Here is a 12,822-nt window from a genome sequence, read left to right on the forward strand (position 1 = left end):
AGATTTTGCTGTTTGTAGATAATTGTGCCGCTCATCCGAAGGACACGACATTTCTACGAAATGTGAAAGTCGTGCAGTATCCAGCAAATTGCACGAGCGTTTACATACGCTTGATTTAGTCTTTCTTTTATGCGCATAATATTATTGAACGTGACGAGGAAAACATTTTGAATGTGGAAAGGTCTCTGTTTGGCTTAAAACGTAAAGTTTCGACAAACCATTTGTCCATTAAAGACTTTTTTGGTAAAAAGAAGTAACTTTGAAAGAGAAACATTGCTTTTTTTAAATTTTTAATGCTTTCCCGTATTCATCGTTTTTATTTCCCACCCCCGCCGAAACGATGCATCGAGGTTTCACTGTATATGCTTGAAAATGTCTGTTACGCACAGGCACAAAAATGAACACACAAATGGTACAATTATCAGTTCTGGGAAAACACCAATAATAACTTTAGTTTGCTTACTTTAGGTGAGTGCCACTAAGAAATCTGTGAATCATCTCTTCCTATAATCCTGTCATCAGCTTGCTGAAATAAGCTTAACATTTCTTCTTTATGTTTTCAAGGTTATGCCTGCAAGCCTTGTTCACTAAAATGTGTGCGATGTTTACCAGTGTCTCTGAATGGATTTTAGCATTAAAAATGGCTGTCTTCAGCATTGTAGCGTCGTGTATTCTGGTGAAAGTTTACCAGCACGGCACTACAACCTGGATGACAGCCATCTTCATACTCGCCAATTTGAGAATCTCAAATCTTGCAGTTTATGTTTTATCTGTTTCTTAATAATAAGATTGTCATTCATTATTGTTGTGAGGTTTAAGTAAGCAGTAAATAATACTTAAAATGCAGTTTATACCTCAAAGGCAATTTAACGTGTGTCTGTTACGAATATCAGTTAGCTGTGCATTTGAGGGAAATTATCACTGTTTATTCCAAGAAAAATTAATGGAAAACAGGTGCACAGTATCCGGTTTGCAGATTACGAGGTGCGATCAGAAAGTTTCCAGACTGTGTCAATAGAGGGCGAACCGGATGTAGTACGAGCTTCTGCCGCTAGGGGGTGCGGCCTACAATCATAGTGAATCAGTGTGCCAGCCGGCATCATCGAATTAGCATTTGTTTCTTAGTTACGGGCGTTTTGGTAGTGCATTACACCGACCCTCCTGCAATTTCGGAATGGCGTGTGCATCACATTTTGCCAAAGACTCGCCAAAACGGCTACGGAAACCTATGAAATTCTAAAGCAAGCATTTGGGGAGTCCGCAAACTTTTGTGTGGCATTCACGTTTTAAAAATGGCCGAACCTCTGTCGATGATGACGAGCATTCTGGACGACCATCTTCGAGCACAACGCCCGAAAATGTTACGAAGATCGACGTCGTACCATCAACGACTTGTGCGACATTGTTGGGATAGGCTATGGAACCTGTCAGCTGATTCTAAAGGAAGAACTCCACATGCGACGCATCATGACAACGCGCCAGCACACACCGCCCTCAAAGTTCGGCAGTTTTTGGCCTCAAACACCATGGCTGTCATCCCGCACCCTCCTTATTCGCCGTGTGACTTCTTCCTCTTGCCAAAGATGAAAATTCAGCTAAAGGGAAGGAGATTTGAGACGATAGAAGAGATTCAGGCAGAATCGCAGATGGTGCTTGACAGGCTGACAAAGAAAGATTTCCAGGGATGCTTCCAGGCTTGGCAGCGGCGCTGGGAACTACTCCGAGGGTGATGGATGAATTTAATACCTGAGATAAGTGTACAGGTTTTTATAGGCGCAGTCTGTAAACTTTCTGATCGCACCTCGTACATTGCAATAATAGCAAATTGATAAGGTGAAATGAACAGGATGTTTGGAATGTTTAACAAAAAACTAGAGAAGTTCCAGCTAAAAGTAATGAACTTGACAGTGACTGTCTTGTGGATATGGATATGGCATGATCTTACGTGTTTGACAGCTGTTGAGGCATCTGCAAATTAGCTGATGACAATAGGGAGGGCTTCTTGAGCCCATAGCACAGTATGGAGTCAGCATTTGTTTAGTAGCCTCGTTTCTGTGAAACAAGTGATTACTGACTGAAATGCTTCAAGCGCTCGTATTCACGCTGATTTTGATGAGGCGTTGTATATTTTACGTGCAGAAGTTTGGAAATTGCATGATCTGTGAAATAATCCTACAAAATAGACGATGCGGTACTTTTGACTGATTTGTGGATTTTAGACGATACTGATCAGGTCTTTCTGACACAAAGATCCAGATGCATTCATTGGTCTGGCTGCATTGATTATGTATTTAACAAGAAACAGCAGCGACATGTCGCATCATTCCCTGTAGGTTTCTGAAATGCTGGACTTTGCTCCAGATTGATGCTGCTGGTTGCCTGAGAAGATTTTATCACATTTAGTCACTGTGAAAGCTTCAAGTCATTTCTGACTGATGTTCAGTTTTGAAAAGTTTATCATTATCATACTTTTGACTATGTTATGTTACAAGTTATGTGATTATGTTTGATTTTCAAGAATGGTGATATAGGAAGTCACATTTTCAAATAGTTTATATGTATATATATATATATTATTATTATAAAATTATGTTTGCTAAGAAAGCAAAGCATTACTGAAAGAGGGAACTTATTTCATATGTACATTGTTTTCAACAGTAACTAGCCAGTTAATGTGTTTAAAGCAAATATATATAATTACAAAATTATATGAGATATTTAGTAATATTACTATTTTCATGTATTACATGCAATTGATATGTATATGTGTCTTCCATGAATGAAAACTGATGGAGCAGCATTTTGCATTTATGTATACATGCATATATGTCTTTATATATGTACACCTAATAAGTGCATACATGCTTATACAGTGTACATGAAATGTGACCATTAAAAGTTTTGGAACCCGTATTTACAAATTTCATGGAGAATTGATTTTTGTATGTGAAGAATCTCTTATGTATGGGTGAAACCATGTGGATGGACGTCTGTTGAGTAGAAGTGAATGTTGCAGTTTGAATATCATAGAGTCGAGTTCTTTTAAGTATATATCAGGTTGCGTGCCAGAGACAAAGTTTTCTTAGTAATTAAAAGTTTGATCTCGTTTGCTTGACACAGAAGAAGAGGACAGTGCAGGCATCTGCAGTCACTGTCGTGATGTTGAATGCCTGATGATAATACACAAGATTTATATAGGAATTTGCTATTCTTGTATTTATATGCAGTCCTGTATGTCAAAAACAATACTGAATAGTTTTCATAGTTTCCATAGGGCCATGCTCTTGGATACCTATATTTATGTTAGTTTTTTTAATGGCAGATCAGAGTTATTGCTTTGCTGTTCTGTTTGCCTTATTGACATGAATTGTTCGTTATATGTTCATGAGTAGGTATTGATTAAACGAGTTGTGATTGTGTCTTTTCACTATACACTTATTGTATAATAAAATGAAAAAGCATAGTTAAAGACTAGTGATAATTCACTATATGATATGAATGAGCAAATAAGGATATATTTGCTTTTAGAGACAATTGGGCATTAAAATATCAACATGTGACTTGTGCGTAACTGAAAAGTTGTTCAGATTTGAAAGGATTCATGAATGTTCAATTGACAGTGCCTGTATCTTTCACCCTTATTGTGCATTTACAACCTATTTGTAATTTTAATTTAGTCCTTATAACCCCTAGTGATTACTGGCTTTAAGATACTTAGAGTAAAGGTGTATTACTGTAAACCTCATTTGCTATACCTTGTGTTCAAAGAAGGATGCATTAAAGAATAATCAAGTTTAGTGTGGATAAAATATCCAGTAACTTCTCTGTTATGGCATCTGACTATGATGAATGGCACAAGCACATTATTGAACCACAGTTCATTATCGAGGTGTCTTACAGGGATTTGGGGAAGTTTTTCCCAGTTTTGGCAAGTGGCCTTGAAAGAATGTGATCGTGGATTTAAAATAACTGGCTGTGATAAAATATTGCATACTGTTTTTACTCTGTATAGCAGCTAAATGTTTTTGAGAAGATCATATTACTCTGCTTGAATTTCAGAAGTATGGATGGAGGATGTCTGAGGACTGGTAAAATACAAGTATCATTGCTTATCTTGTGTCACTTGAAACACTGCGTGCCTCTACACGCCTTTACTGGTAATTGTTTTTCAATTCTCCTGCATGAAATGCATGACATTGCAATATTTTACATTGGCCAAGCTTGCCTCTTTGTGAAATTGCCATTTCTTTTGTAAGTCACAAACCCTCAAGGTAGACATGCTTGAAGAAAGGTGAAAGTACTCACACTGGGACAAATAGTTATTGGGGATTGTCTTTACAAATAAACCAATCTACATCACATACCTTGTGCAGTGATAGTTACACAATTCATCTCTTGGTTTCACACAGCATTAGAAATTACATACACTGTTCTGTCAGAAGTCTTTGTAGAACAAAGCTTGCTATTTCTTTGTGTTGAGAAACTGTTGATAATCTCTGAATATATATATATATAAATTGTAAAAGTGGTTAAAGGCATGTCAGAAACTGTTTCGTTTAAAGTTAAAATGTAATTTCCAGTATTGATGATGTTTGTACTGTTTGTTGTAAGGAATACTTTGTTGTCCATGTGGAATCCCAGGTTTCCCCTTTTTTTAGGGCAAGTGTAGAATTTTCTTATGGATCTGTCAAAGAATTACTCTGTTTAAAGTTATATGTCTTTGCAGCTATGCGTGTGCAGTTTTACAATTTTTGTTAGCAATAATGTTCATAATTTAGCAATATAAAGCAGTTGTACTGTTTAATGGACAGACAGGTTATGTAAAGCTGATGGCAAAGATCATATTAACAAGTAGTTTGAAGAAGAGGGGATGTTACTGAAATGGTTGTGAGAGTGTGAACCAGGTTGAGTAACTATGAATGTAAACACACACACAGAAACAGTTGTTTAATGCCCACTTGTCGTGTTGGTGTCAGATTTTTGTCTTGAATGTTATAAAAAGGAGAGAGTAGTCAGATTGAGATTGTCGTTGTCTATTTTGAATTAATTTTGTTTCCTGCTTGTTTCCCTTAACCTGACGTGTGGACTCATTGCAGACAGTTCAATGTTCATAAAGAGCATGCATAGGAAAACTTTGAAAGCATAATATTGTACCTTAAATGAGCATAAGAGTTTCAGCAGGATCTAGGAAAGAGCATTTAACAATCCTGAATCCATTAAGTCGTGTAATTGAATATTTTATGTGAGAGTGGTTATGAATATGAGGAAGTAACAGTTTGAAACTCAGTGGTTCTAATGCGAATGAAGGCTGGATGATCTTTTAGCTTGGGTGTAAGCGACAAGAAATGCATCAGGAATTGTTGGGGTTTCGGAGGAGGAAGCAGACTTATAAAAAGAGGGAAGATGATGTTAAATTTTGTTATTTTTGACCCAGTTTAGTGTCATCTACGTGGCTACTGTTTGTCCTGGCTAACAAGTCTCATTGGTCGGGTCAGAGCATATAGCACAAGGGAACATGGCTTCTGGTCATGGCTTAGCTCAAGTGTGTCAGGGTCAGTGTCTGCGATAGGTCACATTAGAAAGAGGTAAAATAGTTTTAGGGGCAATCACAAGAGCATGAAAGATTATAACCATCTATTTTTACTAATTCCGAAGCTTAAACTTGGTGTTTGTTTGTTATTCTTGTATATTCCCACATGTTAATGAAATGTGAATTTCATTTAAACAGCAGTACACAAGTAGCTGTCGGACATGTTATTTGAAACATAATTTTATATTAAAACTGTGAGATTTGAGAGCTGCTGTGTGGAATCTCATAAAACATTGAAGAGGACCCCGTGAGCTGAAATGTTTGGCAATGCCTGGTGTAGCTGTAGTGACATATCACACACAAACCCAAGATGGGGAGACCTCAGTTTGAGGTGCAGTGGGTTGAATGTTCTGTGGGAATGTGAGCCATACTTGACTTAGTGCGTTTGAAATGTGGAGGTGCAGATGCAGAGGTAGTAGTTTGTTAACCTCTAATGTATGAGAACTAGGGATTTAAATGCGAATACTTGAGGCTGCTAGCTGGACTCCAATTCTGGGCCGAGGCATAAGACCATTGAAGTCAGATTGTCACAGGAATATTGAAGTGTCTGAGGTACAGTGTTGTATCCCTTTTGCTTCTGTTTATAGTTATCAAGTGTTACGGATTTCGGAGCAGTTCATGTCTTATCTATATTTCAAGATTGTCAGTTGTTAGACAGCGGTCAGTAATATATCTCTTCAATAACATTGAAGGAACCCCACTTCTTGCAGGTAGCTTTGTGAGAGCTGAATATGTAGAGTTTATAGCCTGTTGTGTGTTAAGGGAAAACGATTTTTGTTTTTCTGGTGCTGATATATTCATAGGTTATTTAGCATATAAACTGTATGTCATTTATATGTTTAGCGTTGGTTGCAGTTCCTTTGCCAGCTTCTGAATTAGGTGGTTTGTAGGCTGTATGGATACCTTGTATGGTGATAATAAGTATTTGAATGGAATTGTGTGTGTGTTTTAGCAACGATCTAGAAAGTGGTTACTTTGGGGACTCAAATGGTAGTGGGAACATGATACTAACATTCACGGTTGTCCTGATATGTCCAGGGTATGAATTTGTGTGAACATTGAATTTGATTGAGCGTGATAGGGGGATGAGAAACGTAGACTGGTGAACAGAGACTAGGCAGATACAAGAAGGAGAGGTAGGAAAGGCCAAAGAGGAAGTTTAAGTGGTGGAAAATGAAGATGGTCACTATTTTTGGAATTTGAGTGTAGAGTCCTAATTTACTATGTTCCTGTTTATAAGTAGGAAGATAGAATAGGTACAAATCTTTAATGCAGCAGAAGGTTTGGCTCCTGTTGGGATGGTGGATATTCTGCAGTGTTTTTTGAACCCTTGGTATGGCAAAGCAGAGAAAGTGGCCTTGAAAACAGTGTTTAAAATTACGTAAAATATAAAATGTAATTAATTGCTTCATATTGTGAAAAATAAATTAAATTATATTAAATCCTTTAGTTTTACCCTAAACAGAAGAATTAGGAAAATAAATAAAATTTCACTTCATTTTAGTGTGCTAATTTAGAGGTTTAGGGTGATTAGATAACACATTTTCCAAATTGGAAAGTCTGACTGTGAGGCATATGATGTTCCACTTTGAGACATGTATAAATACATTTTGGTGTTTCCCGATAGGAAGAGAGACAGTCATATCCATCACATCTTGTTGGACAAAAGACAGCATTCAATTATACTTGATATAAAAGCTTTCATAGAAATTTACTGAGATAACGATCAATATCCAGTGGTTACAACAGTTGGGGAGTGACTGTTACAAAACCAGTGAGTAGCATAAAAGCTTAATAGGGAGAGATTTAATGCGAAGAAAGTACACAGTGTGAATATTAAAGACCAGGAAACAACTTTACAACTTCAGAAATATTTGAAAAAGTGTTATAGTGAACCTAACATTCTCTACCAAAGAGAATGTATGTAGTTACAAATTGAAGCAGCATAAACTATGTTTTGATGAAGAATTCTGAAAATTAACATTAATAGCAGGGGGATAGTTTTCAGTTGTAGCAAAATCAAGACAGGATGAATGGAGATAGCCTAAACAGTATAACATGAGAAAAGTTGATGTTTAACAACAGAGAAAGGGAGACAATTTGAAAAATAAAATCAACTTGAACACAAAGGAAGAACAAAAAATATTGCACATGTGTTTGAAGTGCTGACGAGAATAGTGGTTCTCTCTGCGTTTCTGATAATGTCATCTCTGGTCGCGACGACGATGGCGCCATCATTCTACTTCGTGTGTTTGGGATTGTTTGACTAAGATATTTTGTTGTGACTTCTGCTTCTGTTTTGTAGCGTGATTATTAATCTTTTCTGTATTTGTTAAGAAATATTGAAATAATTTGCTAAGAGCTTAATATTTTTTATTACATTATCATTTATCTTTATTAATGAGGTCAATATTTCTGTAGAATGTTTCCCTGATTTATTTCTTTCATGTTTTCCAGACTGCTTTTATTTTGTTTTTTTGCTCGAGGCTGTTTAGTCTGGTTGTCACATTTAATCTGATTTAGACCTCGAGAAAGTAAGTATCTTATAATATTTCGTGCAGTGAATTTTCATTACTTGGTTGTTCCACTATTGACAAATTAGGTAATCTTTTTTTATCTTTGTGATCCAGTCATTCTTTTCAGATATTTTATCACTGTTTTGGTGGTGAAACTTGCTTATACATTTTTAAGAGATTATTTAGGAATGTGTTGAATTTTGAATCTACATCAAGGCTGTTTAATACTGAGTGCCAATTTTCATTCGATGTGTTATACATTCTTTAATAGTGTCTTCATTTCTGAGTCTGATTGATATTCTGTACTTATGATAACTGGAGATCGACTTTTTTATTATTAATATTACTAGAAGTCATACATCGTGATCAGATGGAGTAATTTTGGATTCTTATGGGGAAATTAACTATTGCCATGACATTGGAAGATGCTAGTCGATCATTTTACACATTTTTATGGTGACTTTCAATAAGATAATTTGTATTGATGATAATGGGACCACAGTTGACGATGTTGTGCTGTAGGTTTAAAAAGATAATTTATAATGCTTTGTAACTTGTTTAGGAAAGTCAGCATTGCCAGTGGGGGCTCTATGTATAGCTAGGACATATATGTTGGAATGTTTAGATTCCAATTGCACAATGCAGCATCTATTTCTTGTTATTTTAGTGACACAATACATTTATCTAATTAAATTTTAGGTTCTTTTTGGCAATAATACTTGCACCTTCTTTTACCATATTTCATCTAGAGTAAGTACCTCCAAAAGTAACATTTTCAAGTTTACCTGTGGTGTTGTGTTAAACACAGATTAGGGTGTGTACTTATTATTAATGGACACTGATAGTTGATCAGTTTTGTTTGAAAGTCCTCTTATGTTATGATGGTGCACCACAGAATTGTTATCTTGATTGTATTCTGAATTTAGAACTGGTTTATTAGCATTGATGTAGACATCTTTCAGGTATTTGGTGACAGATTTGGGCTTAAGCCTAAAAGAAGGGTTAGATCTTACATCAGTGATTACAGGTATCCAGTTTGCACCTAATCTAATTAGCAGTGAGTTGCACAAGCTTCTACTTGCCTTCTGAATTAAGTTGTAATCCGTGTCTGGTATGATCATTCCTATTTAAGGATGAATTGTCAGTTAATCCAATATGTGATTTGTCTCCATTCCAAAGGGCACACTCAAGTAGAATATTTCCACTCCCCACCAACTTGTCTATATTGGGCCTGTCATGGTTGCAAAAGGAAAGTACTAGAAATCTGTTGACTTTGTACATTATGATTGCATAATGTCATGAAAGAGAAATTTATGGGTTCTTACTTGTTCAGTAAGCTCCTGATTATGAGTGTTTGGAATATTCATGCATTACTAATTTTTTAAATAAGCACAGGTGAAATAGGCCTTCAACTTACCTGTGGGGTGGGGGTGGGGGTTCTAAAGAAGGTGGATGAAAATCATAATAAAATTCTACTGACAGTAAAACAAAGGCTTCGTGTACTTAGGAAATTTGAGAACAGAAAATGGGCAACAGAATTTATAATAAAAGTATGTGATAGGGATTGAGTGATTCCATCCTTGAAAGAACACCATATACCAGGCTGACCTACTGATGGCGTATTTTGGGCATAGTTTTCTGGGAGTCCAGTAACACTGGTTTGATTATGGGGAAACTTTCTCCAGAGTTAGTAAGAAATGAGGAAATCAAAAGTTCATGTCATGGTGCGTGCTATGAGAAGTTTTGAAAAGATTGACAGTGAACTGAAAAATGGCTTCAGACTGAGAGTGAAGATACTGTGCCTGTTACAGATTTATTTTTATGGAAGCCCCACAACCCAAATGTTACGTCGAGTTTGAAATCTGTGTGTGTATCTTGTGTTTTCTTTTGATTTGTTTGCCAGCTTTTCCAACACAGACCTTGCCCATGAATTTAAGGTGCAGTGTGTCTTTTATGTGAATGTTCGTTGCTGGTCTTGCTGTTGTTCATTTTGTTTGAGAACATTTGTTGAAACTATCTTCACTATACCAGTGTTGAAATCTTGCAGGGATTGTGACTGGATGTTGATGTGCTGGTCAGGAGCCTGCTTCTGCTTTGCAAGAATTCACATGCCCATATTATTCACTTGTTACAGAACTTTCATTCAGAATTTGAATGACTTTTTTATTGTAATGACAGCTTTTGAGCACGTATTTAAAGTACAAGGATACAGTTTGGTCCAGTATAATATGGATTTTTATAGAAATTCCATCAATGCATAACATTTACATTTTATGATATTCGTGCAGAGATAACCGTATGGAAATGACAGATGTAACTTGGGACACTCCTACTGTCTGTCACATCTATCGTAGGTAATATACGATTGCATAACGCCTTTGAAACACAGTGGTAATAAAGTGTACCACAAAGAGCGTTCAGTGATAGTGCCATTTGGCCACAGAGTATAATGTTTCTGCTTTCTATCATTCTGACAGTAAGCATTGATAATTTCGCTAAAGAGCATTCACCGGTTGAGGAGGCTGTTTTTTGTTAGAAAAAGAAAGTTTATTTTTTTTCTTTTTAAAATATTTTAGAGAATGCCGTTTGTAATGTAATTTGTCTATAAGTAGACATTCATTATTTTCAAACATGTTTTTCTCTGTTCTGATGGGGAAACTTGCTTGAAAATATTTTAAGAAGATATTTGGGATTGTGCTGAATTTTGAATCTGACTCCCAGTTTTCGTTATTTACGTGTGTCGTAAATTCTTTAATAGTGTCTGTATTTATAAGACCGAATCGTTTCCTGTAATTATGATAATTAGATATCGGTTCTATTTTTTTTATATATATATATATATATATATAATTACAAGTTGAGCGTAATGCTCAGAGAGCACATTTTTTTTCTGGTTCAGTAGAAATATGATCTTTCCTGGAACTGTCTATAAAGTCATTATCAGTAGCAGTACTGGAGTAATTTTGAGATTAAAGGATGTTAGCAGGGAGTTGAGACATTGTTTGTGGTAGCTTTCGGCAAGACAAGTAACTTTAAAGTCACCAGAAGTGAAAAATTATTTTTATACTTTATTCTCATAACTTTGTAGTGAAAGTTTTTATTCCAGGTATGATATATCTATATATATTCATACAGGTTGTGACCAGTAGCTAAATTGTGAGTTTGTTAAGGATTTGAGATGATTTATTGTATATGTATACTTGCCACTCTGGTCAGATTTCTGAGTTATTCTTATAAACTTTCTGTGAAGCAAAGCAGCATCTTTCAAACACTTGCCCTCAATTTAGCAAGTGCCAGGATGAGGGAGTAACATTCATATGGCTACAAGAAAGAGTTTGGCTATTTATCTAACCTTATAAGCTTCAAGCATTATTCCCTTCCAGTATTTGAACTGAACTGCTGTTATGTTACTCCAGTTATGTAGAACATAATAAAATTACGTTGTATTCTGCTTGGAATTTTATTTGTGTTTGTGTCACACAGGCAGAGGTTATTAAACATGCAGTTTATGTACAAAAATTTGTGAAAGAGTATTGAAGGGGAAATCATTCCCTAGGGCGGCATGCACACGTCAGGAGCTCTTGTATGAGCCTGTGAGAGAGGGAGCTTGTTGTTTGAGTGTCAATACCCATATTTGAATTGGTAAGTTGTGTATCCGTTTGTTTGTAGTGATCATGACAAAATTTGCCTTGTGAAAGTGGAAGGAGTGTGTCCATTGGCTGAGGTAGAAATGTTAACTGTGTGAAGAAGTAAAACTTTTTGTTCTTAGAGGAGTGTGATGCATGTACGGAGGAATCTTGATTTGTATAATGTGAATGTATTTTGTCTTTCTAGGGGTAGCGGATTACAAGAAATAGAATGTTCCTCCAGATTCTACTGGGCGGCGTGCTGTGTGTCACCTGACCTGCGTACTGCTTGCCAGAGAAGCATTGGAGTATGTGCGGCAACAGTTGGCAGACTGAGTTGATTTCAGAACAGGAAACTTACTGCCATGACTGGCGTATGTAGTTCATGTGCAGCGAGTTGGTAGCGAGGATGTTTCCATGTGGGAGTTTCGGTTTCTAGTTTGTTCTGTGATGTCTCTGGTCTGTTCTTTCCGCGCATCACGTAGTTCATTTGGGTCGGCACTATAATTCTTTGTGGCCACGTTCTTAGAGATGTGAAAGAAGACTGGCATTGGGAATATTTGTCTCGGTTGGTAGTGAGGTCGTGCTTCGGTTTAGTTAATGTTTGAATGCTAAAATGATTTTGAGTTCATAATGGCAAATATTTAGTCTCTTCAAATGCCTTAATTTATTATTATTATTATTTATTATTGACTGCAAATGGGTTTATACCCGGTGGCAGTGTCCTACAATAACATACAAAACAATGAGACAGAACAGAACAATGAGATACATCAACACAACGAGACAGAACAAAACAATAAACAAAAGGACACAACAAAAACAATAAGACACAATAAACAATGAGATACATCAACACAAAGACAGAACAAAACAATAAACAAAAGGACACAACAAAAACAATATGACACCCAAACAATGGGATACATCAACACAATGAGACTCAACAAAACAATAAACAAAGGACACAACAAAAACAATAAGACACAATAAACAATGAGATACATCAACACAGAGACAGAACAAAACAATAAACAAAAGGACACAACAAAAACAATATGACACACAAACAATGGGATACATCAACACA

The 12,822-nt window shown here is 36.1% G+C and overlaps 1 protein-coding gene and 1 long non-coding RNA gene across 3 annotated transcripts in view; one reads left to right on the forward strand and one right to left on the reverse strand.

Moving 5' to 3' along the window:
• Positions 1–12,822, reverse strand: part of LOC110841044 (ryanodine receptor-like) — a 317,152-nt gene that overhangs the window by 176,324 nt on the left and 128,006 nt on the right. The window lies entirely within an intron of this gene.
• On the forward strand, positions 147–12,291 carry LOC147871792 (uncharacterized). The gene is made up of 2 exons (XR_015538296.1): positions 147–7,896; positions 8,048–12,291. It is a non-coding gene; the product is annotated as an uncharacterized LOC147871792 (long non-coding RNA).

This window comes from Zootermopsis nevadensis, unplaced genomic scaffold (assembly GCF_977971745.1).
Source record: "Zootermopsis nevadensis isolate Lab colony 2312 unplaced genomic scaffold, Znev_1.0 Znev_ptg000038l, whole genome shotgun sequence".
NCBI lineage: Eukaryota > Metazoa > Arthropoda > Insecta > Blattodea > Termopsidae > Zootermopsis > Zootermopsis nevadensis.